The sequence below is a fragment of the Aptenodytes patagonicus genome, chromosome 9, assembly GCF_965638725.1.
Source record: "Aptenodytes patagonicus chromosome 9, bAptPat1.pri.cur, whole genome shotgun sequence".
NCBI classification, from domain to species: domain Eukaryota; kingdom Metazoa; phylum Chordata; class Aves; order Sphenisciformes; family Spheniscidae; genus Aptenodytes; species Aptenodytes patagonicus.
Genome location: NC_134957.1, coordinates 5,803,083 through 5,827,629, shown reverse-complemented (window position 1 = coordinate 5,827,629; position 24,547 = coordinate 5,803,083). Strand labels below are relative to the sequence as shown.

Sequence of the window (24,547 nt, the reverse complement as noted above, 5' to 3'; positions counted from 1 at the left end):
ATCTGGGAATAAAATATGTGTTCTTCAGTGATGAGTTCTTTTCATCCTTAGGGAAAAGGACTTCGGTGAGACTTTTCTGGGAGGCCTCACAGCTGAAAGATGTATGAGATGCATAGATTGCAAAATACAGCTGGAGTAAAGGCGTGAGCACATGAACACATTATCACAAATTTAGCTACGGCAGCCATTTGCTTCCTCATGATAAATGTGAAGTAAAAGGACTTCACAAGTGGTTACTATGCCAAAGTAAGGTTTTCCAAGTGGATATGATCAGAACCAAGTACAAACTCTCACAGTGTCATGCAGTGCAGAGCCTGAGCTGGAGAGTAGATGTGCAGTTGTATCACTGCTACTTGAACCACAGAGAAAGCTGCATTTGACAGACTCCAAAGGCTTTAGAATGACACAGAAGTGAGTGCAATTTTATTCACTCAAGCTCTAAGCATCTAAGATATTTTTACTTCATGTAAACTATGCCATTCTCAATCACCTTTCTTTTTTTTTTTTTTTAAATCTCCCCATAAGCTGGCTATGATTGAATGCATGAGGCCCTCTAGGCAAAGACATCACTTCAGAGTTACAGAGCTACTTATCAAAATTGTCACTATTAAGGTTCTGTCCATGGTATAACAATTTTCTTGAGGAAAATATTATATCTGAATATTCAGCTGATTTTTTTAAACCAATTCTCCTAGGCCATGCTCACATCCTTTGGGGTGTTTGATTTTCATGAACATTTGAGTGACTAACTTATTGGCATGCACATTTGTGCGAAGTTAATTTCAAAGTACTATGCACCAGTATTTGCAAAAGGAAAGTAAAATCCACACAGTATTTGTGCTGGAAGGGCTTACTGCTGTGGGACTTATCTGATTTGCCACAAATTCCAACCTCCAGCAGTCAATACCCACTGAACTACTCATGATGTCTGGAGTTTAAAATTATTTCAAAAACTTGATTTTTTAAACTATTAACATTTCTTAAAAAAAAAAAAATCTGCTCATAAACAACAACCAGAAAAAGAGACTTAAGATTTTATAGTGAACATATTAACTACTTAGCTCCATTGAACTTCAATTATAATTTTAGTAGATACAGTTTTCATGGAGAATCATATTTGTAGAAGTCTATTGGAGAGGATTTTTCGTGTTTACTTTTTGCATGGGAACAATACAAATCCAACGTTAGTTCCAATGCCAACTTTGCATGCACTTTATCCTTCCTTTCCTTCCATATCAGCCGCCTTAAGAACAGAGTCATTTTTCCCCTCCAGAAGAGTGAAATAACAGGTTATAACTATGGAAAATACAGGTTTATTCGATTTATTGAGTGAATCATTGCTTCTCTGGTTCATTAAACTTCTTGGTAAAAAAATTCAAATTCATATAAATTTTTCTCCATTTTCAAGTACACATTCCAGTTGTGTTGCTCATCTACTTTCAATATAAAAGATGAATTAAAGCATTAATCTATGCAATCATCTTCTAAGGGTAGTAATGATAGTTTTCATACAAAATTCACTGTATAATGCTGTAATCACATTTTGAAGAACCTCTCATAAAATCACATTGAGCTGAGGAAGGAATAGAGCCTCAATAGTTGTCCTTATAGGACTTTGCTATTATTTTCTGAGTTGCAGTTGCTAAACTACATTGGAAACAGATCCTTGCTTATATTTCCACTTCAGAATTATATTTGGATTCTACCAGCTGTGGACATTGTTAGGAAACATGCAAAGTTAAAATAAAAAAAAAAATACTTAGAGGGTTCAAAACAAAGTTTTAGCCAGGCTTCATATTCCTACATGAAGATGCTTCTACTTTACTTATCACTGCAGGATTTGTAGGCAAGGAAGAAAACAACATATTAAGTTCTGGTTCCTTGCTTTTCTGTGATCAATGGAAAAGTGGAGTTTATTTTCAGTTTTTAAAAAGATAATAAAATAGACATGTAAGAAATGAACTTGGGTGCATTGCTTGGAATGGAATCATCATACCAAATATTAAAGATATGAACAACCATTGCTCATGTATGAGGGCATGTTGCTATTACTTTTACTACTGAAAATGAAAGACTGAAAAAGTTCAGGAAAGAACTAGGCTCGTCTCTCTTTAAGACCTGCATGGAAAGAAGTGGTAGGGAGATCCCAGTATTTGGCTTCTTCTGTATCAAGGAGGCATATAAAATAGACAATCTGAAAGTAACCTGGACAGCTCGTTAGAAGAATGCCTCCAGCACTCCTGTGCTGCTCTGCCTCTGTAAAATCTTGCAGTCACACACAGCAAGTGCCTCAGAAAGCAGCATGTCAGTGGGATTATTGGGTAGGCAGAAACCTCGCCTGGGGAGAATTGTACCCTTTTTTATTCTTTTTAGAATGTGATGTGCAGGGCTTACAAAAAATAGACCTGAAGAAAGGAGAGATGCTAACCTGCAAAAATGTGAAAGAAAATAAAAGGTGCTCTGGGAACCAGCACAAAACACAGAATGATTGGAAGGTTTCTTATTCATATACACGAACATGGCTACATTTCACTTCCTTCACACACAACTATTCCACTTCTCTCTGTACTCCTACTTAACAGGCAGAGAGTCTCCTGGGAATCCTCCCTCCAGGAGCTTGTAAGGGACATTATAAGTTTTCTAACCTTTACACTTCTCTGCTTCAGGGTCTTACGTCACAATTACCAGATCTTTAGTCAAGGACTGGAGGCTGCCAGTTAGAGCTAGTTAATACTAGCTAATACATCCAGCCAGGTCAGCATGGAATACTAACAAATGTTTAATTTGCAGGACTAACACAGACATCAGGGCAAAGCCAAAGACTGTTTCCAATACATCGTGACATAACATATCAAACTTCTGTCCCAAGTTCAAATTTCACGTCTGATTTTTGTATTTGAATACAATTTATTAAGAGTTATCAATTTGTGAAGGTTTAATAAGAACGGAAGACAATACCATTCAGGTCAAAATTTAAATACATTTAGGACAAGGAGCAATTTTCATTTTGATACTTTTCAAATACTTAATTTCTTATGGCTGAAATCTATTTGTTTGCCTACATGAATGCAGCTATGATAAATCCCATGTATTACTTATAATAACTTCCAGCTACAGTTAAGGTCAAACAGTTTGTCATTACAGCAGTAGATGGGGAAGGGAGTTGGAGGGAAACAGATAATTAGCCTTTCTCCCCTCCTTTTCTGTCCTTCCAATTTGCATCTTTTTCTTCCTTGGATCTCCCCCCCTGCGTCTCTCCCTGGCAGACAGCCTCACCATGTGAACTCTCCTGACATGGCATAGGGAGAAGCTCCAGGACCGAATGTGTTCCCATCGGGGTCATGTCCTTCCCTTTTCACTGTTACAAGCATTTTTAACAGATGCTCATAATATTTAAATAGTATTTCTTGTAAATATAAAACATTTCCATATTTTTTCCTTTGAAAAAAATGTATTTGGATTAAAAGTAAGGTTTTGCTATTTCAAAATTTGTCAAAATGAAAAAGAAAAGAAGTCCATTAAGATACGTTTACTCCTATTGTAGACAAAATTATCTATCTTTTGGCTGATTATTTCTCTTTTGCCATTGTAAGAAACGTCCTGCCTTGACCCATTGACTTTGGCCTCACAGGTTAACTAATCTGTTGCTGTTGTGTGTACAATTACGCAAATGTCAGTTGGAGGTAGTAGTTACCTTGCCAGATAGGTATGTGCCAAAAAGTGGAGTTCAGTGTGCCCTCTCCATTCTGGGTGTCCATACAGATTCTGAAAGAACTGAGACAAGGAAACAGATATCAGGGTAGATTTATATTGCATAGGTAAACAAAACTCGCCCTTCCCACACACACATGAAAAAAAAAAAAAAAAAAAAAAGGAAAACCAGACTTGCAGGCACCAGAACCTGCAAGTTAGGGCTTGAACCTAAAAATTAGATAAAAACAATTTAAGCCTTCATGCTACAGATTTTCCTCACAGTAACTGTAACCTCCAATGAACTGAGTTTTGATTACTCATGACCCTTCCTGGGAATCTCTGGGTCAGAAGACTGGAGAAGAACAGAAAATGCTGCCTGACAAAAATTCAGAGACGGTGGATGTTGTATAAAGCTACAGCTGATATCTATCACATATTGGTGTTTGGAAGCTTTGCAAAGATTAGGCCATACCTGGCCCTTGAGCCTGTGGCAACATCAGTGGATGTTCTGCAAAGATTCCTGCCTTTAGCATTGTCATCCTTTATCTTAGTGAACATCAAAATCTGAGCACAAAAGACAGAAAATGAGCTATTGATTTTCCAGTATTGTCTTAACCTGCAGTTTAATTGAAGGTCAGTATATGTATTCCCGTCAAAGACAGACTTTTGCTATTCATTCTGGGTGTCTGACACAAAACTCTTGTCAAGAGGGAGAGCACAGATACTCTTTAGGCAGTTCACAAAAGGAGAAGACACAACACAACACTTTCAAACATTCTCTAAGGAAAATTGAGGCATGGAGAAGACAAACTACAAAGTCATTGGATTAGATGTCAAAAGCTTTACAGAAAAGAAGGGGGAAGAGGGAAAGAGAAAGAGAGAGAGGAAGGGACAGAAAGAGAGGGAGAAAAAGGGTCAGGAAGAGATGAATGCGAGTGTCATTATAAGACAACAAATAAATTGTCTCTTTAGAGGAAGTAAGTGACTGCCTCTCTCCCTCTGTGTTGTTCTCTCTCTCACTGAGGGATGTAAACCTGCAAATTCTCCTTTTCCTAACACTGTAAAATAGCAGCTTTTGTAAAAAATAAAAGTAGCTTGTTTTATTAGAAGACAAATGTAGCATGACAGTAAAACAGAAGTTGTCAGGTAATAGATAGGAAAGAAAATCCACATCTTTCTCTTATTTTCTGTTATTGCTCTTGCTTTGTAATCCTTCACCATCCTCCTCTCGTGAAGTATCAGATTTTGCCATTTCGTATCTGTCATTCAAGAAAGTTGTAAAGATTATTTCTCAAAAAAAAAAAGAAAAAAAAAGAAAAACAAAAGAGAAAAGAGTAGATACTTCTATTTCCAAGACTTTCCAAATCATTTATGAAGCTTGTATTTTTCCTCTGTCATTAATCTACTTTAAGTATCTTTCTCCTCCACATTAAATGAATTCATTTTCTCCTATATATGTCAGTCAACATCATATACTCCTCCTGCTTCCACTCTAATGACTGAAAACGTGGAGAGATGAGCAAAGGAAAAAGCTCTACGGTTATTTATCTTGACATTGCAGCGAAGCTCCTCGGATGGTGGTAGTCAACCTAAAATGTTTCTGTAAAATCAGATAGTCCTGTAAAACCCTTTCATTTCTGTCAGTGTAAGACTTCCTGAATGAGCTTTAGACTGTTGTTGGAGGGTGACTTGCATGATCACAAGGACACTGAGCAAAACCAACATTAAGTCATTCACATTTAATTCACAAGATTTTTGCAGCTGGGGGAGCATAAGGGTACCTGGCCTTACTAAAACTTTTAAACATGGATTACTTGGTGGTGGATGAAGTGACTGTATTTATTTAACTGTGATTTGCTCCAGAATGAATGTATGCAAGAGAATATAAAGCTGACAGCTAGTAACTTCGTATTTGAAGTTTCAAACCTTTTGTGTTAGGGCTTAAAAAAATTAAGTTGATTTAAACGGATAAAAGTAAACCTAATCACAGCCACTGAGCAACATCTCAAAAATCTTAGTGGTCTAAAAGTGTTGCCTATGAAAACTGAGTTCTCAAGTCCTGGAAGGACAAAAGGATTCATAATTTTTAAAAGTACTAAATATCTTCAAACAGCAGTGTTCTATGGCCATACAGACACAAAATAAAAGGCAGATGTTTTATTCAGCAAGCAAGAAGTTGTTTTTCATATCATGATTTTATTAAAGTCACACTTTTCGTTTGACCTCCAACCATCTTTGGACCTCTCCTGGCTCAGCTCATTGAACAAAGATTGAATGGATGGCACTGTACATCTTCCAAAATGTGATTATCATATTGAGTTTGTCATTGCAGATTCTGATACCAAATTCTTGCTATCATTTATGATATCTAGCATATGTTTTTGAATGCTTATTAACTAATAAATCTGTTCCTTATTTTAAAAAATGTATGTGCTGGTCTTTCATTAGAAGGGCTCCAAGTATGTGGATTTGTATCCAAACCAGTCAGAGCCAGATCTATGACATGCATCAGGATTCTGGGGTTTCTAGCACATAATCTTGTGCTCAGACTACTGCCATAAAGCATGCACAATGGTGTGGAACAGCACAAAAGCTACAGTAGCAGGTGTATGAGATTAGAGCATTACTCACAAACAGCAAAACTTATGAGTCAGCTCTGGTGAGCATCCTAAATGAGTGCTAGTAAAACCTTTTGTACGGCATCTTCATGTACGCTACACGTCTTCATACTACAAGAAAATATTTTATGACCGTTTGAAATAATTTCAATATCTTACCATTCTGTACCTATAAATGCAAGAGACAATTACCCCAAATCACTGAATGAATACAAGGGATCAAGAAAAGGTTTCAAGATATCCTCTTAAGGGATAACGAAAAGAATTTCAGCTGTATGTAAATAACTGAAAAGGATAAAGTTCCATTTCTGTAACTCAAACCAGGAAGAACAGGGGGATGCAGCTGAGGAAATTTAAAATACTATTCTAAGATACAGACATCTCAAAGAGATGTCTGAAGTACAAATAGGAAAGTATTAATACCACTGTAAAATATGGTAAAATGAAGATTTTCTGGAACAGGAACGTCAGGAAAACAGAGTCTGCTAAGTCTGCTAAATGAGTGAGGATTAGAAATTCTTGGCTTGTTCATCCCGGAAAAATAAAGGCTTCACAAAGGTAGGGTTCCTACAAGTTCAGGAGGGTGATAGACACCAGAGAAGTAAATACCAGAAGAATTAGCATGTTGGAAGAAGAGCAAGTAGATATAAACCAGCAATGAATAAGTCTTCTAAGACATTAGAAGGTTCCCAAGCAGTAGGAGAGGGAGTTCTTCAGTAACTTAGTAATGGTTTATGCATTTATAATTTTTTTTTAGTCCAGACCTTCCAATGGCCCTTTCTAGTCAATATGCTCTTACATTAGAAATCCACTAAAATGAAAAAATGGTAGCAGTAGTAAAAAACCCCCAATTATCAAAGGCTAACTAACAGTGATTTAATGAAACCAAAAATAACCCAAAATGCTTTGTTCCTCACAAAGTTTGGAAAATATTTTATGAGCATAAAAAGAAGAAAATGTCTTCTAAAAAAAAAAAACCAAAACCCAACCCCAAACAACACAGGCAATCATGTTGATACTGATGTGATTAAAACCAAACCAAAACAAACCCCCAAACCCCCTTTTGGATACTGTTGAATTAATTGTGTATGTTCAAAACAGAACAGAGAATGTAACTTTCTCCCAGCTTTCTTTGAAAGTCTCAAAAGCCTTATTAGTGTGAGAAAAGGTATCAATGAATAGAGAGAATGGAAGCCCTCCTGAAATTCCTAAGTTTTGCTATTTTGCCTCTACATAAATATATAGAGGGAAAAGAAAACACCTGCCTCTATTTCTGGAGGAGGGGAAAATGAAGGCAATATTTAACTGGGAAAGGTAAACCTTAGGCAACTCAGACTATGAATCTCTTCACTTGTAGATGTGAATCTCTTCACATCTCCAGACAGACACATTTTTCCTACCTTAATGGCTATTAATTTATTTTTTATTTTTGTTTGATAATTCTTTACGTCACACACACCATGCACAATTATGGAAAAAAAAAATCATAGGCTCTGAATGTGTTTATCTGTATGTGTTACCCTACTCAGCATATCTACTGCTTTAACAGTTATCATGCTTATTCATTTATTATTTTTTTTCTAAATGAGTTCTACTAGAGGTGTTTTAAATATTAAGGTCCAAATCCCGCTGCCAGGAAGATGAAATAAATTACTCTACCAGAACTCATTCATTTTTGCTCTGTTTATCCCATCTATTTCTTTGTTGTCGTTCTTCATGTAAGGTAGCTGCCCATACTGGATATGACATTCTGGCCTGTTTCTTTATGCTTTCTCATTCAGAGAAGGGAAATGTTTCTCTTACTTTCAGTTTAGTTTACCTTACTTTTAAATGAGTGTGTTACTTCAGAGAGCATTTCTAGTCCAGTATGCTGGACTAGATGATAACAGGGTTTCTCAGCCAGTCTGCAGAAAAGAGCATTGTATGATAAGATTATTTGATTTCAGACCATATCTCAAAAATAGTCTATACAGTACCTGATATCCATAAGACCCATAGCTTCAAGGGTCAAAAGTGAGCCATGGAAAAAGTCCTTTCTTTTAAGCAGCAGCTTACACTGAGCACTGTGGCATGAAGGAAAGAACATTTCAGAGAGAAGGATACAGATGATGTAAAAACATTACAAACCAGTTTGGAAATGTTTTCATGCTTCCTAAATGATTGTCTGAGGTCTGAATTATTCCTGTAGCTATGAGAGCTGTGAGTCATACTCCTTGGCAAATCGCAGCCAAAGTCTTTAGAGAAAGTTAACTAATGCTACAGAAACAAAGCAAACTGAGAACAAAAACCTTCCTAAACACCTGAACAGCTTCACAGCTAAGGAAACATGAAGCTCTACATGATGCTGTAAACTTGTAGCAATTCCTTTCACAGCAGAAATTCAATACAAATATAAATAGAATACTTCATCTCATGATATTCTCCTGATAGAATATTCATTCTTCTAGGATTTATTATTGCCTCTTTTGAAAACACTTTTTTTTTTTCCCTCTGGTCCAAATTGTGAATTGTGATTACTACAGACAGCAGTATAAATCAGCATTGCAGTAGAGACTTAGCTGCACATCTTTCTGGCTATATTTATAACCCACCACAACCTGTTCATTTTGGATCTAATACAACGTATATAGCACAACAGTGAGATTCTCTTTGGAGACTTCAGTCGCATACGAGATTGCCTGTATTCTCTTTCCAGGCTCACAACTATCTACAGTAATTTGTGATGGTAAGATTAACCCATAGCATGTATTTTCTGAATTATCATAATTATCAGTGTTTTTCTGCTGTCCAGAGAGTCCTTTTGCCTCTTTTTTTATTACATTATGTAAACTAAAGATTGAATGGCCACACCTCAAGTCAAGCACTCTATTATTGAATTCAGAATAACTAGTTTATATATTTTTAAGGAAGACTGAAGAACACAGAGAACTGACTTGTAAACTAGACAACAAAACTGAGAAGCTTAAAAACGTAAAACATATTTATCTTTTCAAGTAAAATATGGCTGGAATATAGAAAGCAAGCTGTTCTCCAAGAGGTGGACTTTAACGGACATTCTCATACAAAGGCTCAAACTCAGAATTACAAAATGACCACCACACCAGAATGCAATCAGTAGCTAGAGAACATGATCTAATGAAGAACCAAAGCACTAACTTAATTTCTTTTTTGTTCTACCAAAGCTTATAAAATCATTCTGTTCCAGCATTATAAAAATTCTGCTGATATGCCATACCTTCACAGTGGGAGTCTGTTTTTTTCTTTCTAATTACTAGGAAGCTGGAAAAGACTTGACTTCCCAAGAGAAAAAGGACTTGAAACTCAGCCAGCCATCTACAAGTGATCCTACAAAGACAGTACAAGCTACATTTCTATACCATGATCAAAAGCATTAAAGAAATGACTGGGAATGCACTGAATTTAGAAGTTCCCATTTCCTCTTGTAGACACTGATACAAAAATCATAGATGCTATATTTTGCCTCTAAGTATCTCTGGAAAAAATTTATAAATTATGTAAATTTAAACTAACATTTTCATCTTTTATATCTAATTTTTTTAAGTTAATCTTTTCTTATTATATTTATACAAAATAGCTTTTACTTTTATACTTTTTTTGTAACTTTTTTTTTTTTTTTACTTTGAAACATGTTCAGGTTATACTCAGGATTTATTCATTCTCTATTTCATCACTCCTCTTTGACTTTCCCTTTCCTACCTCCTAACTTCATACAACTTTGTATCTACCGCATATTCTTAAGTTCAGGCTTTTTGCTCAAGCTTTCCAGAGTACTTTTCTGCACCATTGCCTTCAGCATGGGCTTGTTTTTGCCTGGTTGAATTTATTAGGGGTGTTTTATAAACAACTAAGTATAAGCACCTAAGAATACTGGATTTGAGAGAGAAATCCCAGCCTGACAAATTAGGGAAGGATTTCTCAAATCTTGAGCAGTTGGGGTTTGGCCACACATAATAATCTGGTCTCCTTTCACAGCTGTACCAATAGGAGAGTCAGATAAGCTAAACGGAGGGAATGGTGAATGTCTGGTACCTCATACTCCTTTTTTAGAACAATTTTTAACAGTACATAGTCATAATATTTGAAACAAATATTGTTTCAAAGTAAAAATAAAAATATTCTGTCTAGGTAAGTCAGTTAATGAAACACAAATATATGTTTTGTAGTGTTTTGTAAAGGGGAAAGTTTCTCTTAACAGTAAATAAATTTGAGCAAACTGCTGCACAGAATAAAAATAGTTAATTGCGCCTAACTAACAGCACTTGGGGTGGGGGGGGAGGAAGGGGGGAATTTTATTTTATTATTCTTTATTTAGACTCATTCCTTGAAACATTTGTTATAGTAAATATCAAGAATGCTCTCATACAGGGATATATTTAACTCCTGTAGGTTTTGGTGCCTGTTTTCTGGGCTGAGGGGATAAAACTTGGCATTAGTAGTTCTAAAAGGAAAAAAAAATCTTTTTACTTCAAGAAAGAATAGTTGATAAATCAGAGAAGAGACATTTCATCTTAGCTCATATGTGCAAAGCTTTGGACTTTTCATCATCTGTAGGCGTTTTGGAGCAAGTTCACCAGTAACTCTGTACAATCTCTCAGTCTCTCCCACTAAGCCCCCACAATCTCCTGTTGCACAAACAGAACAGAAAATACTGCTGTGTTAGTTCAGCAGATTGTCTGTGCTTTTTAACTCTTCCTAAGGCATGTCTGTGTGTTTGATATCTCCTCTCTCTTCTGCTCTGTTCATTAAAGTCTGTGTCATATGAATATCACCTATTTCGCTTTATTACCCAAGGGTAGTTCACTATTTCTAAACTAAGATCTTCAGAAAGATTTTGGTATAAAAACCTCCTATAGGTTTTGTAAACAAATGTAAAAAATGATTCTTGGTCTCAAAGCAAGCCTTTGTATTGCCAACAAATACTTCACATCTAAAAAAAATATGAAGATCTGGATGAACTTCAAACTTCAAAGAATTCAGTATAGCTAAATTCCTTGGAGTTCAGAAACATATAAATTTCAGGGGAGCCAAGGCACTGAACATGGAAAAAAAAAAAAAAGTTACTTATATTCAATGTTGCATCTTCATTTATGGATTTTTTTCTCAGCTTTTCTTTTCTCATAAATTGCGCCCCTTCTGAAAAACCTTTTCAGCCTGCTTCATTTGATTGTTGAAGTGGCTTTTTTATTTAACCGAGAGGTTGGTTTTGGGGTTTTTTTTTGACAAATTTCCTTTGAAACAATTTGGATAATTCTATCATACCAATCAGCCTAGTTATGTTTCATACACTACTGAAACTGTGGAAGAAAAAAACCTGTTTGTGAAATGTCTAATTACAAGAAACCTCAATAAGATGCTGTAGCATGTTAAACTGTAACCCTGCTAATGCTTTCCTAGAAATATGACAGGTGTCAGCTAGTGAGGTGCAATATCAGCAATAACTTCTTTTTATCCCCACTGAATTGAGAAATACTAAAAGAAAAAAAATGGAGAAATAGCCTTGAAATTTCACAGATTTCTTACGCAAGATTCCTGGTGAGGAGTGTTTTGCTGGTACAGATGCTCAATGAAATCAGTCCTTTTTCATGACATTTTAGCTAAATGAAAGATGAGATGTGGGCAGAGAAAAACCCTCAAAAGTCCACTGATCATTTCATTATCATTTTATCTCAAAGATTCAGAAATGCCAGAAGGCAGTTAAATACGTCAAATGTAGTTCAGTTTTGTGATGCTGGTTGTACAATGTGCAAAATCATAGGGGCTCCTACTACATAGCTAGTTTATATTTTCCCTTTTATTCTGTTAACTATTTCTGAAGAATTAAAAACAAACCAATCTCTGAACCTGGGTGGAAAGAAAAATAAAACTAGCTGTGAGAGAGAATTTTTCCATATTGGAGAAGAAATTTCAGACAGCAAGTACAGATTAGCTAATAGCTATATAAATTAATTATTGCAGTGACTACTACTTATAGGCTATATTTCACTGACTGCTACCTCAAAAATTTTAAAATATTATAATTAATTTTATCAAGAACTTTTCTCCAAACCAACAGTATATCAAGCTACAGTTTTAGGGGCTCACGGGTTTGAGGATTATTTTTTGGTGTACTACCTAGAATATATTAAATGAAGAGTGCTTGTGTCATTGTAAATTGAAAGAGTGAAATTAAAGAGACATATGTGTACCAACAGGGTTCTCAGAAAAAGATCTTGATATTATATTTAGCTAAATGCTATGCACATCAATCACATAAATACCTTTTTCAAGTATTATACATTTCGTGAGCAATTCAAAACAGCCTTTCCACAAACACTAACCTTTTCTTCTCATCTTCACTGTATCTTAAGGTTCTTGTTCCCTAGTACCTTTACATCAGCATAGAGATCAAAATTATGTTTTATGTTTTTATTAAAGTTTTAACATTTAAAATACATCTCCATAGATAACTTACACAGGAACTCCTCACAAGTGAATATATCAGTTAAAAACCCTAGTTATTTTTAAAATGCTCAGTGCTTTTCTGTGAATTATATCAATTTCTCCAAAGTTTATTATTTAATTACAAGTGGTTTCAGTCCTCTGTATTCAGTCTTAAATAAATAAATAAGAAGCTGAAACATTATACTTTGAGCCAACACAGTAACAGAAGTAGATGTTTTTGTTCTCTCAGCCTATATTGTATCTTGATAGCTGATTTTCTTATTTTGCTGTACAGACATTACAAAGTGATCATCATCAACACTCGCTTTCTGCCTGGGGTTTGGTTTTTTTATTAATAAAGCATAAACAGAGTAAGTTCCAGCCTGTTGAAACCGGGCTTTTCAGGCAGTTTGCCTTACAGATTTACTTAGTCCACACAAAAAAAAAAAATCTTTTTTTGAGAAAGTCAATTCCAAACTACACTTAGGTGGACAAGAACTGTTTGTCTGGTTAACTGTTCCACCTTGACCTTTCTATGTTCTCATACGTGACCTCCAAAGTGTGTTACTTTTTAAAGACGTGGTCAAGCCCACTCCTTATACATAATATTCACTGGACAAAATATAGTCACCCCACTTAACAGAGATTGTTTGAGCTGCAATGCTTTTAATGCGAGCCGTGAGGTATTAGCAATTTTGGGGCAAAGCATTTGGAAGCGTAGAGGAGGAATGTAAATATAATTAATGTTTAGAGGTCAACACCTTTCCATGACTTTACATTCACACTGCACTGAAATGCCAATGCTCCCCTGCTCCTGCACAAAGTTTATTACAACCCTTTTCCAGTATCAAAAACTTTCTGAAATTCATCTCTATGGTCCTCACAGTTGCACCTTAACCACAGCATAGTGTATCAGGAAAATGTATCACCTGCGTTATTGGCACTTGTCTGACATTCATCTCTAAAAGAACAGTAACCCTTTTACACATTAGTATTATCCCAATGCATGAGAAAAACCCTTAAACTGATAAAAATAGAAAAAGAACTCTTATTCCCAGTTGATTTTGTCTCTGTTCAACATGTTCAGGGTAGGTAATTGTCCAATACACAACCTCATATCTGTATGACTACTATTACAGATAAAAGCCATGTACAAAAAGGGATTCAATGTAAAGTTCACTGAATATCTCATTTTCAGTGTTGACCTACCTGTAAAATGTGATAGCTAAATGTTTATCACACCTATTATTTAACACATTTATAAAATGCTTTGAGAAGTGCAAATAAAACTCATAAAATGAGGTCTCTCTTTTTACAGTTATCGGACAAATTCTGAAACCTATTTTCCTTTTTTAGGTGGAGGAAGCTTTTTATTTAATCTTTGACTTTCATTGAGGAAAAGCTACTAATGGAAAAAAGTATTTTCCCAAGTGCACTAATCACAATTATCTGCAGCTATGAAGCTTTCTGACAGTTCTTGTGATTTAAAGCACACAGAATCTATTGACATTCCTCAGACTTTTGGCAACCATCAGACTTTCCTGAGCTTGTGCACAACTGTAACAACTGTGTTTGAAGCAACAGCCCTCCTTAAAGTCAGATGGATCCCTGCCCAGGCTGCTCCCTTAGCTGATTCACTGGAAGAGAAAGTGGAGGAGGAAAAGTACATCTGGTTTTCTTCATGGAGGATGTAGCCCTAGTCCCAGATTTTATTCACATCTACCTATTACCTGTAAAGAGGCAAGAGAAAATATGGTTGGTATTACATGTTTTAACTAGTATGCAGTGGCAGAGAGGATTTTGGTAGCTCATGCACGAGGCCTGTTCTTGTAGCTGTGCTACACTGTGATTTGTGACACACTTCACTTGCTCTCTGACAGGCTCAAATCCCACCTTCAACTCCTATGTTCCCTTCCACAATCTCCCTTGAGGCTCCTTAACAGCTCATAGTATCAAAGTTACTGAGGAAGAAACCAGCTGCTATTTCCTCCTTGTCCAACACTTCTTAGTTCACTACACAGGAAAACCGGAAAGCAAAATTAATTCTAATATATAACAGTACATACACTGCCTACAGTTGCACGTCTGCCCATATCTGAAGCAGCATAATTCTCCCATCAAGCACAGGGAAGATATCCAAGGAAAGATAGCTCTTAAGTATGTCCTCAAGCCATCTGTGAACATTTTAAAGTGCGTTCCAAGCACGCAGAAGACTATGGCATCATTTGGAGTGTAAGCGAAATGCATGGCACATGGCTGGATCCAAATAAATTCCTTCTGTAGGGAGGTTAGTAGTAATCCACACAGTTCTTTTGAGAACCTTTCCAGAGCTGTGACTGGTGACTATCAGACTGCATAACTCCCTGCTTACAGATGATTATTTTGCTCAATTAATAGCCTCCTGTAGAAAGGCAAATCTTTTATGGGCTTTCTTAGAAGCAAAGCCAGCAGGGTCCATGCTGATGCTGAAGCTTTCCTCTTTCCATCTTCCATGTACAGAAATAATGCATTTGGAGTCAAAGAAAAAACCCCAATGATACTATTAAACATACTCCTAAGACTAGAAATTTCTGTCTGAATGAATTGCTTTCTTTTAGAAACTATGCCAAATTGATTTCTTTAAATAAAAGTTTATTTTAAAGGAGGTCCTGTTATGTTCATTGAGAGTAAACTCTTATGGTAACAGCCTGTCTTTTGCAGTTAATTGCTGCTTGTCTCCTTGGATATCATCATTTGCATAATTGTGATTCTTTTCAATAAAAAGGGATTATATAATCTTGGAGAAGCAAACATCATAAAATTTAAATTTACATGAAATTAAAGGAATAAGTGTTCCATGGTAACAGTGCTATTAACTTCCACCAAAGAATAAAGTCTTTAATATTATATAGTCAATGTATTTATAGAAAATCACTTAGACTATGCTGCTTCTCAAATGTCATGCAAAATTAAAACATCAGACCATACTTTGAAGCAACGTTACTGAAATAAATTTTAATGCCAACTTAAATGTTTGTAGTAAGGACATAAGGTTCTCCTGAAGTCAGTTTCACATTTCTGAATTGGAAAATTTGTACCCCTTGTAAATGCAAAATAAGCAATTGGATTGCAATTTTATAAATAAATTCCAAAGTATATACCATAGTAAGTTTTCTATGCCTTCCAGTAGACACATTTGCATAACCCATGGTTGCATAAATGAATTGCAACAAGTTGCAGTGAGACTCTGAGGTTATAGCAGAGTTTTTCCTGCCAGGGTAACTGGACTATTTATCCCTTCCTTTTTTATGTATGGATTAATTAATTGTATTTGTTTTTATTGCCACTAACATTTGAAATTGCTGAGAGCCCATGGCAGGCTAATCTAATTAAGAAAGTGCTTTGTAAGCTAAAGAACAAAACCAAATTAGTTCAAAGGTCTGACACTGAAGAGCTACCAACTTAAATTCTCTAACATTAAGTGTCAGTGAATTCTTAAAGAATTCTTTCACAATATATTGTGGCACATTTAATACTCTAAGAATTTAAATTAGGCCAAACTCCAACTTAAAAACACAGAACAACCACGACTTGCACCTCCTTCCCACCTTGCTTAGCACCATCTAACTTCCCACAAAGTTTCTACTTTCTGTCAAGTCAGCTATGTTTTTGATATCTTAAGAGAATTTATTTCAATTAAATCCCAATGATGACCTTGACTGTCATTCATATACGCAACCTCAAATCAGTCAATATGGAGATCATAACTCTGGAATGTAACTCAACACAACCGGCTCTATTCTAGAAAGAACAGACTCAAATGTTGAAGATGATGGGACACAATTCAAAGCAGAATATAAAAAACCTGATGAGAATAAGCACCTGTAAATTCTTTGAAGGTCAAAAAATTTGCTGCTCCAGCCTAATAAGTACTTTTCCCTTAACTTTTATATAGTTAAACAGGCATGACAGAAAAGTAAGCAAGCTAAATAATCTAGATGTCATCATGATCTGAGGATGAATGAATACGAGCCTGTTGCCTCAGCACACCATGCAGCTCTTCAGCTCGGCACAGTGAGTGACAAGAATTCTTCCTACAAAAAACTGTTGGCCACATATCAAGGAGTCTTTGCCTTCTGGAATATTTTTTAGTTAAAGATCGTTCAGAAAGACAGACAAAAAATCACATAGCCTGTGTCGCCCACCTTAGTGCTCAGAAAAGAGCAAATGTATGCAAGAACCAATGTAGTTGGTTCCTCAAATGGCAAATGCTTTTAACCCAGCAAATCAGAATGGCCCTGCCTTCCCTGCTCTGTCATGTCTGCTGTGAGGAGTTGGGAAGCTATGACTCGATGTTTACAGCAAAGTAAACAATTTTGTCACAATTCAGTGTACATATTGAAAAAGATAGAGAACAATAAAAATAACTATTTATTTTAGGCATGGATCTTGGCTAACGTAATTGGCTGGGAATATAGACAATGCAGAAAATCAGCCTGCATGTGCTTTGTATTTGCCTTTCTCATTGCGGCCAAATATGTTCAATGTTCCTGCTTAAAAATAAGCATCAAGGGAAAAATAGTAACTAAAGACTGCATGGGGAGATCCTTTAACCACTCATTCAGGACAAAAAAATAATTTCTAGTTCTACAACTGCAAAACATTGGAAGACCTCCTTTGCAAAGAAACACCTTTGTAAAGTGCAATAACACAAAACCAACAAACCAAATGAACAGTAATTCCATAAGTGTCCTATGTTCAGTTAAGAATATGATATGATATAACACCACAATAAGAAATAGTTTCTCACTGAGACACAAATTCATATTTAACAAAGCAAAATAAGAAGGAAATAACAGGCATCTGCATATTGACATTTCATCTTGAAATAAGAAAACATTTACAAACTTGGAAGACTGACTTCAGATAAAGCCCAACAAATTTCTGTTATTCATTACATTGTATTGGACCCCTGGATGCAAAGTAACTTGCATTTATGAAGTAATAATATACAGTGTGTTGGAAGTGCTTGATAAACGTTAATGATCATGGACATACATTCTGCAACTGTCCAAAAAAAGTCTGGCAAGCTATGCTTTTGTTCAGAAAAGTAGTAATACGGGAGATTCTGTACAAACCTTACATGGCATAAAGAATACATAATATATATCCTATAGCTTCAAAAAAAAGGGTGGGGGCAAATTTCTGGTTTAATTTACTGATGTCACAATTACTCTATTAAATAGGAATTCTTTAAAAATAAATTGCTTCATTTTTAAAAGCCTTGGGATGTTGTAAATGCATACCTCAGTAAAATGTTTTTTTTCTTTGCAGCTAGAAAGAAAAACAATCCCCATCATTGCAAACTGACCTGAAGTGTTTTTCCTAACTTCATCTCTAAATCTGATATGGGGGATGATAGACGGGGAACAAATAAATGAACAAAACCCCCAGTTGGGCAAACAACAAACCAACAAAAACACATTCTCTGGTTAAGTACAGCTTCATCTCTGTAGTAACCTGGTACAATCTGTGGCAGTGCTGGAAAAGAGACAAAAGGGGCAGGCTGGCCTGATCCCAGAACTGGAAGGACCAGAAATGGAAGAATTTCTTCTAGAAGTGAAAAGACCATAAGTACCGAGATAAAGTTACACCTACACATACAATTGTGCACAGCACGCTGCGTTCGACAGGAGTGGCTGCAGTTTCCTCAAAGACATGACAGTGAAGTTAACATCTTGGGATTACTAACCAGGAAGTAATAATTGTGATAAAGCCACCGGCAGCCAGAAGTCAATGGGAACCCAGGTGTTCTAGTCTTATCTAGATTTTCTCTGACAGAGTTGTTCTGGACAGACTGCCTTCCTTTTAAGTACAGATGGTTGAAATTAAAATATCTATGACAGTTCATTAACATTTTGGGGACAGCTGCTTTCTGTCTGGACTGATTTTGTCCTTTGCCAAGTACAGATCTGTACCTCACATAACCCTGACAGACACACTTCGCAACTGGTTGCTGCTGGGAAGCAATGCATTGGTACAGCAATGACAAGTTATGCATCACTCTCTGCACTGCCTTGCTCAGACTAGGAGCTGCAGCACAGCAACAGTCATTAAAAAACATGCACACAACCATGTGTCTTCAAAAGATGTGTATCAAAGTACTTATGCAAAACAACTTCAGAAATTGTTACTGTACTATAATATAATACTACACTATAGTATAATATATAGATATCTAAGTATATAATACAATACTATAAATTTCTGAGGACTTCTTCAAATATTTTAATGAAATAATGGAACAAGACAACCACTGTTTGCTTTGGTTGAGAAAGGACAGCATTTTTTAAAGATAACATTTGCACAATCTTGTAGAGAGAAGGAGCCTTCCAGGTCCCTTCTCTCAGAGGGACCTAAGGTAAGAAATCATAGTATGTCATCTGAAAACCGCCAGATCCACTGTCCAAGAAAAACAGTCACAAAGGGCTGCATTAGAAAGACAGGGAGGGGAAAACAAAGAGAGAGATCAGAACAGCTCCACATACACAAATTATATTTAGTAGCGTTTACCGTGAAAGTTGGCAGTTATGTTTCAGGTGATATAGCCCTCGGTGTTGACATAATGCTTGCTATCAGAGTATAACACATGAAAAAAATATTTTCATGTCATAAATGCAGAAAAAGCCATCTTGGCTGGTAGAATAAATTTCTTTTGCTTGTAAAAAGGGAACCATTTTCTCTTAGCTGAAAGAAAGAATTCAGGTTTTAGAAGACCCTCCTAGATATACCCATTTTTAAACATACTCAGAACAAATATGCCTGTTTGAGGAGCCATAATATCCCTTTACATTTCTTTTTGTTTGATTTTTCATTGAAATATTTTGTGGGGAGAAATTCTGATTAAGCTTTATAAAAACATACAGCTTAATACAAAACCTGAAGTCGAAGGAAGTTTTAATATTAGAAGAATCATCTTGTTTCAACTTCAAATGACTGTTTAGTGAGGATTCAGCCCAAACTGGACTCTATGATCAATTACTGTTGACAACCCATATTAGTGTTAAAATATGTGTCCCTGTGCATTTCACTGTATGTTACTATACAATGCACACCATATAAGACACTGTTTCAATGAATGATTCCAACCTATTTTTTCCTGAAAGAACAGCTGTATAATCAGTATAAAAAAAAATGTACTAACTATGAGCGCAGAAGCTACAAAAGTTCTGCTATTGCAACCTCAAGAACACACAAGCATTGGATCATGTTTCTTCCTACAAGAAAATAAAAAAAAATTAAAAATAAAACCAAAAAACCACACACCCCCCAAAACAGGGCCATTCGCCATGGATGTTTAAATTTCCACACATTTTGCTATGTTTTAGTCCGGATTCACAAGCTTATGCAAAATATTAGCTGTACGTTACACCCAATGTGTGATTTTAAGTCTGGATTAAATAGCTATTAAGAGCTAAGAATCAATGTAGAGTGTTCAAATGTGCAGCAAGCCCATTATTACATGCAGTCACTACAGACTGCATAGTAGCTGTGTATCTTCCCAACTTCTAACAAGTTAAATATAAGTTATTGCTGCCACCAACAGGATGTTCTTCAGTATATTTTATCTTAATATTTCTCAAAATTTGCCTTTCTATACAAACGTCTGTATGCTTGCATTCAGGTGTAAGGCAACTATTGTTGTGATATGAAATTCACAATCAACATTGAAAAAGCTGTACAGCAAATAATTCCATGTACCCTAGTAAACCCGAGAAGTACATTACTTTTCCTCCTTATGAAAACTGCTTACAGAAAACAGCCTACTGTCATAGAGCAAGTCAATTGCTCTAAAAAAAACCAAACAAAAATCCCCACCCGAACAACACAGAGAAAGTGAAGAGAGCCTGTAAAATGGATGAAGGGTTCAATCTGGTGAGTATGATAAAAAGTAGCAATGACACTGAATTTTTTACGGTAGCAACAGAGTCTGTACACGGATAATGCAATTGTGGTACAACCATATTTAACATAAACCAATTGAATAGAAAGCAAAGTTTGGGATGAAAAGCCCTGCTGATGTAGACAAGGAGCTCTTCCTTTTCATATTCTCCTGCTGATCCGGCCTTGTTCGAGATATATGTGTTTGCTTAAAATGAGAGAGGAGCAGAGGAAATAAAAGAGAGGGAACTATCTCTGTGGCATTCCATGCGGTAGATGGAGGGATGCTTTACAAGTGACACTGTCCAAAGTTTGGAGAATGACAGAGAACATGGCTGAGGATGTGTTCAGCAAGGCTGTACCATGCAGATCCCACAAAAAAAGGGAAGATTTAAAAAAAAAAAAAAAAAAATCATTACAGCTGCTACGATACACTGATAAGTATCAGTGCTGGCCAGATGATAGCAAAATTATTGTCTGCAAGAACAAAGCTTTGACAAGACTAGCAGATTTATAAACAAATCAATTCTAATCTGTTGAAAGGTCATCTTTCCATTAAGACTGAATAGGAATGAGATTAAATTACATGGTTGGCTACAGACATCTACAACAGGGCACCAAATAGGGAGAAGGTTAGGAGCTGAATTGCATTAAAAAAAAAAAAAAAAAAAAAAAGCAGTCATACTCCATGGCTTTGCTCATGAAACACTCACATGAGGCTGGCTAGCCACATTTTGGTGAGGCTGAGTTTGAAACATATCTTTATGATGGTTAAAGGGAAATATCTAACTAAAGAAATGCTGTAATGATAGTTCACTCTATTCTTACACAATAAACGTTTCTTTCCTCCTTCTCTATAAATTAGGTCCAGCTGCTGAAACCTGCAATGGCAAGATTCAACTGTAGTGGATCACCCTCTGCTCTTTTTGTTCCCTGCAAATTTTGCTAGTTAAACAGCTTCAAAGGATTTCTGTTTTAAAAAAGGAGACTGATTACAAAAGCTACAAGCTAGACACATAAGCAAGGGATGTGTGTATTCAGCTATACTGGACAAAGGGGAGGAGGAGCAGGAAAGGGACAGGACAGAAACTTTGCCATCAGCGCCCAAAATCTCCACAAGAAAGGTTATGCCCTACCTAAAAGGATAAATTATGAAAAGATACAGTTAGCATCTGGATTACTCAGTTCACTCTTCATGTCTCTGGAAAGTCAAACATGAACAGATCCAATGCAAATCAGCTCTTTTTCTTAGTTGATGGCTAAACTGCAGCAGATGCTAGAGGATTTTTAAGCTGCAAAGCCTGCATGTAGAGGCTGATGCAGTACATTGCCCATATTGTATGCTAGCTTGATTTCAGCACTCCCTTTGAAGAAGGTAAAAAAGCACTTTGCAAATGACTATGAGAAAGAGATTTTTCTCCACTTCTGCCCCCAGAATATGTTTTAAGACTACCTTTCTGTTTCTAAGATAAAGACAAAGAAAGCAGATTAGAGATTTTTTAATATCTAAATAACTTATGCATTTTTGTGTTGTTTTTTTTTAATATGTTTTTCTAATGTCTGCTTTAAACCTGTCATTAAACACTTTAGCTTAATTAGCTTATACTGGCACCTATTGGCAGAAAATAATATTTGCATGCTATGTTATCAATTATTGCTTGCTCTTTAATCAGGAAAAGAAATGCTGTTTATAGTAATTATTGGTTTGCACCCTTTCCACTTCATTAGGAGAGTATTTTCCATTGTTTTAATTGTCCTACAGTAATTTGGTACTGAGAATAATAAGGCAGAAAACCTGTTCGAATTCATGAGTTGTTTTCTTTTTTCTTTTTTTTTTTTTTTTTTAAAATGAAGTGTTCTAGGAAGTTTCTTAGCTGATTTATGCTTGTGCTCAGAATATCTGCAGAGTACACTCAATCAGTGTGATGGGACAGAAATCAATGACAAAAACAGAGGTTTTAAATGGAAGCATAGCATGCCTGAATCTTAGCAAGCAAACACCATCTACAGCAACTGTAGAGGATATAATTGACAATTATCCTTTGAATGGTAATTAAGTAGAATAGTAATGCTAAAAAGAATATCCTAAAACCAAATTAATAAACAATAAATAAAATTAATGAAATAATTATGAAAATTATTTCTGAATGGGACTGATTTGGAAATAGTTTTCTAGCTTTCTTTTTTCCCCCCCTATTTGATTATGGACTCGATTATTTATTCAGAAGGGTGAAAACTCAGCTTCTTAATGGCAATTTATTTAGCAGATCATAACAGGAAACTAAAATGATTTCAAGGATCTCTGCAACTGTGCTCTTAATGCACATCTCCCGGTACTGAAAGGGTATCACCTCCAAATTTGTGTCCTGATTTGGAGACACTCTTTTTCCCCTTATGGGCTTAAAAATATTTGAGATTATTAAAAATTATATAAAGTTTGAATCCTACTACTTTTCAATTTTACAATGGCTGCTTCCTGTCATTCCTGGAGACTTTTTTTTTTTTCCCTTTCCTAGAACCCCAAATTTCAGCTGCCATAAAGGTCACTACTCAATAATTCAGTTGCTTAACTATAGGTTTCTTGTGCCATTTTACATGCTTACATGTAGCCTCCACCTGCTGCTCCAGAAGGGCACTGGTGTCCCATCCATCCTGTCTCTCAACTGCTAGCCCCACAAAGCTGTCTTAAATGCCTATAATATATATATAAAAAAAAGGCTTTAGATTTCAATATTTAGGCAACTGAATTTTACACTTAATATCCAGAACAGATTCACAAACATGGTTGCTCCTACTGTCAGCTTGTACTTTGTCAGCCATATAAATAGCTAATATGAATAAAGAAATTGATGCAAGCCCCTGAAGTTTCACGGAGTGCGTTCTGTAACTGCCCAGTTACTTACCCTTTCCTGTTGTCTATTCTTCAAATGGATCATTCAGCCAATCGAATGAATCAAATCAAATGGCTAACTTGCACACTCCAACATATTATATTTGTATAATGAATTTAGCTCATTTTCAGATGCTGATTGTATCCATTACACAGGAGCTGGGATAAAGATACACAGCAAAGCCAAAAAAAGAAAAAAATCTGAAATGAATGAAATATTTTTATTGAACAGTACTGGCCAGCTCTAGCAATAAAAAGAAGTGCAGGGAAGGAACACAGTGTCTACTAGACATTTTGACCATATCTTTTTTACTTTGAGCTCTGTAAAGATGCCCTAAGCACACATCTTTATGGTATTGTGGTTGTGATTTCATTTCACATCATAAGCTGCTATCAACACAGCCTTGTCATTGCAATTTGTCACACATAGTAGCGTGAGCTTTCTCTATCTCACTGAAATTTTTATCTCACCAGTTACAATCACAGACTGCTAGCTTAAAGCAGAGCTCTCAGACATTATGAGAAGAAGAAATCACAAAAGATAACGTTAGTAGACATTGCCACCACCATAGACACAAATACTGTAGCTTTTCTGGAGCTTATAAAATCAAAGCTAATATGGTATAATAGCCAAGTTTTCACATATGTATATATGTATAAGTAGGAAAAGAGAGTCCACTTAAAACACTCCAGAAATTTTCATGAAACTTATCCAGTGCTGTTTGTGTGAAGTATGAAATTTGCCTTTTTTTTTTTTTTTTTTAATAATTTTTTAATGTCTCCCCTCTTCTCCCTTTTCCTCCCCACAGTGGCTATCTCAGGGAAGAAGCTTTGTTCATTCGTCAGGTCCTGAGTTTCTAACATTATTTTTTTATCATTGTGCAGATTTGCTCTGATCATGTCCTACTGTACTGTGCACTGTAAAAGACACAAGCCTTAAGCCAAAGATTTTAAATCAATCAAGGAATGGATAAACGGTGTTTGT

At 35.8% G+C, this 24,547-nt stretch overlaps 1 long non-coding RNA gene across 1 annotated transcript in view; it reads right to left on the bottom strand.

Annotated features, from left to right (window-relative positions):
• LOC143164713 (uncharacterized) overlaps positions 1 to 24,547 on the bottom strand; it is a 159,875-nt gene that overhangs the window by 47,015 nt on the left and 88,313 nt on the right. The window contains exon 7 of the long non-coding RNA XR_012996114.1: positions 3,695 to 3,774. This is a non-coding gene — a long non-coding RNA (uncharacterized LOC143164713). The remainder of the gene's footprint in view (positions 1 to 3,694; positions 3,775 to 24,547) is intronic.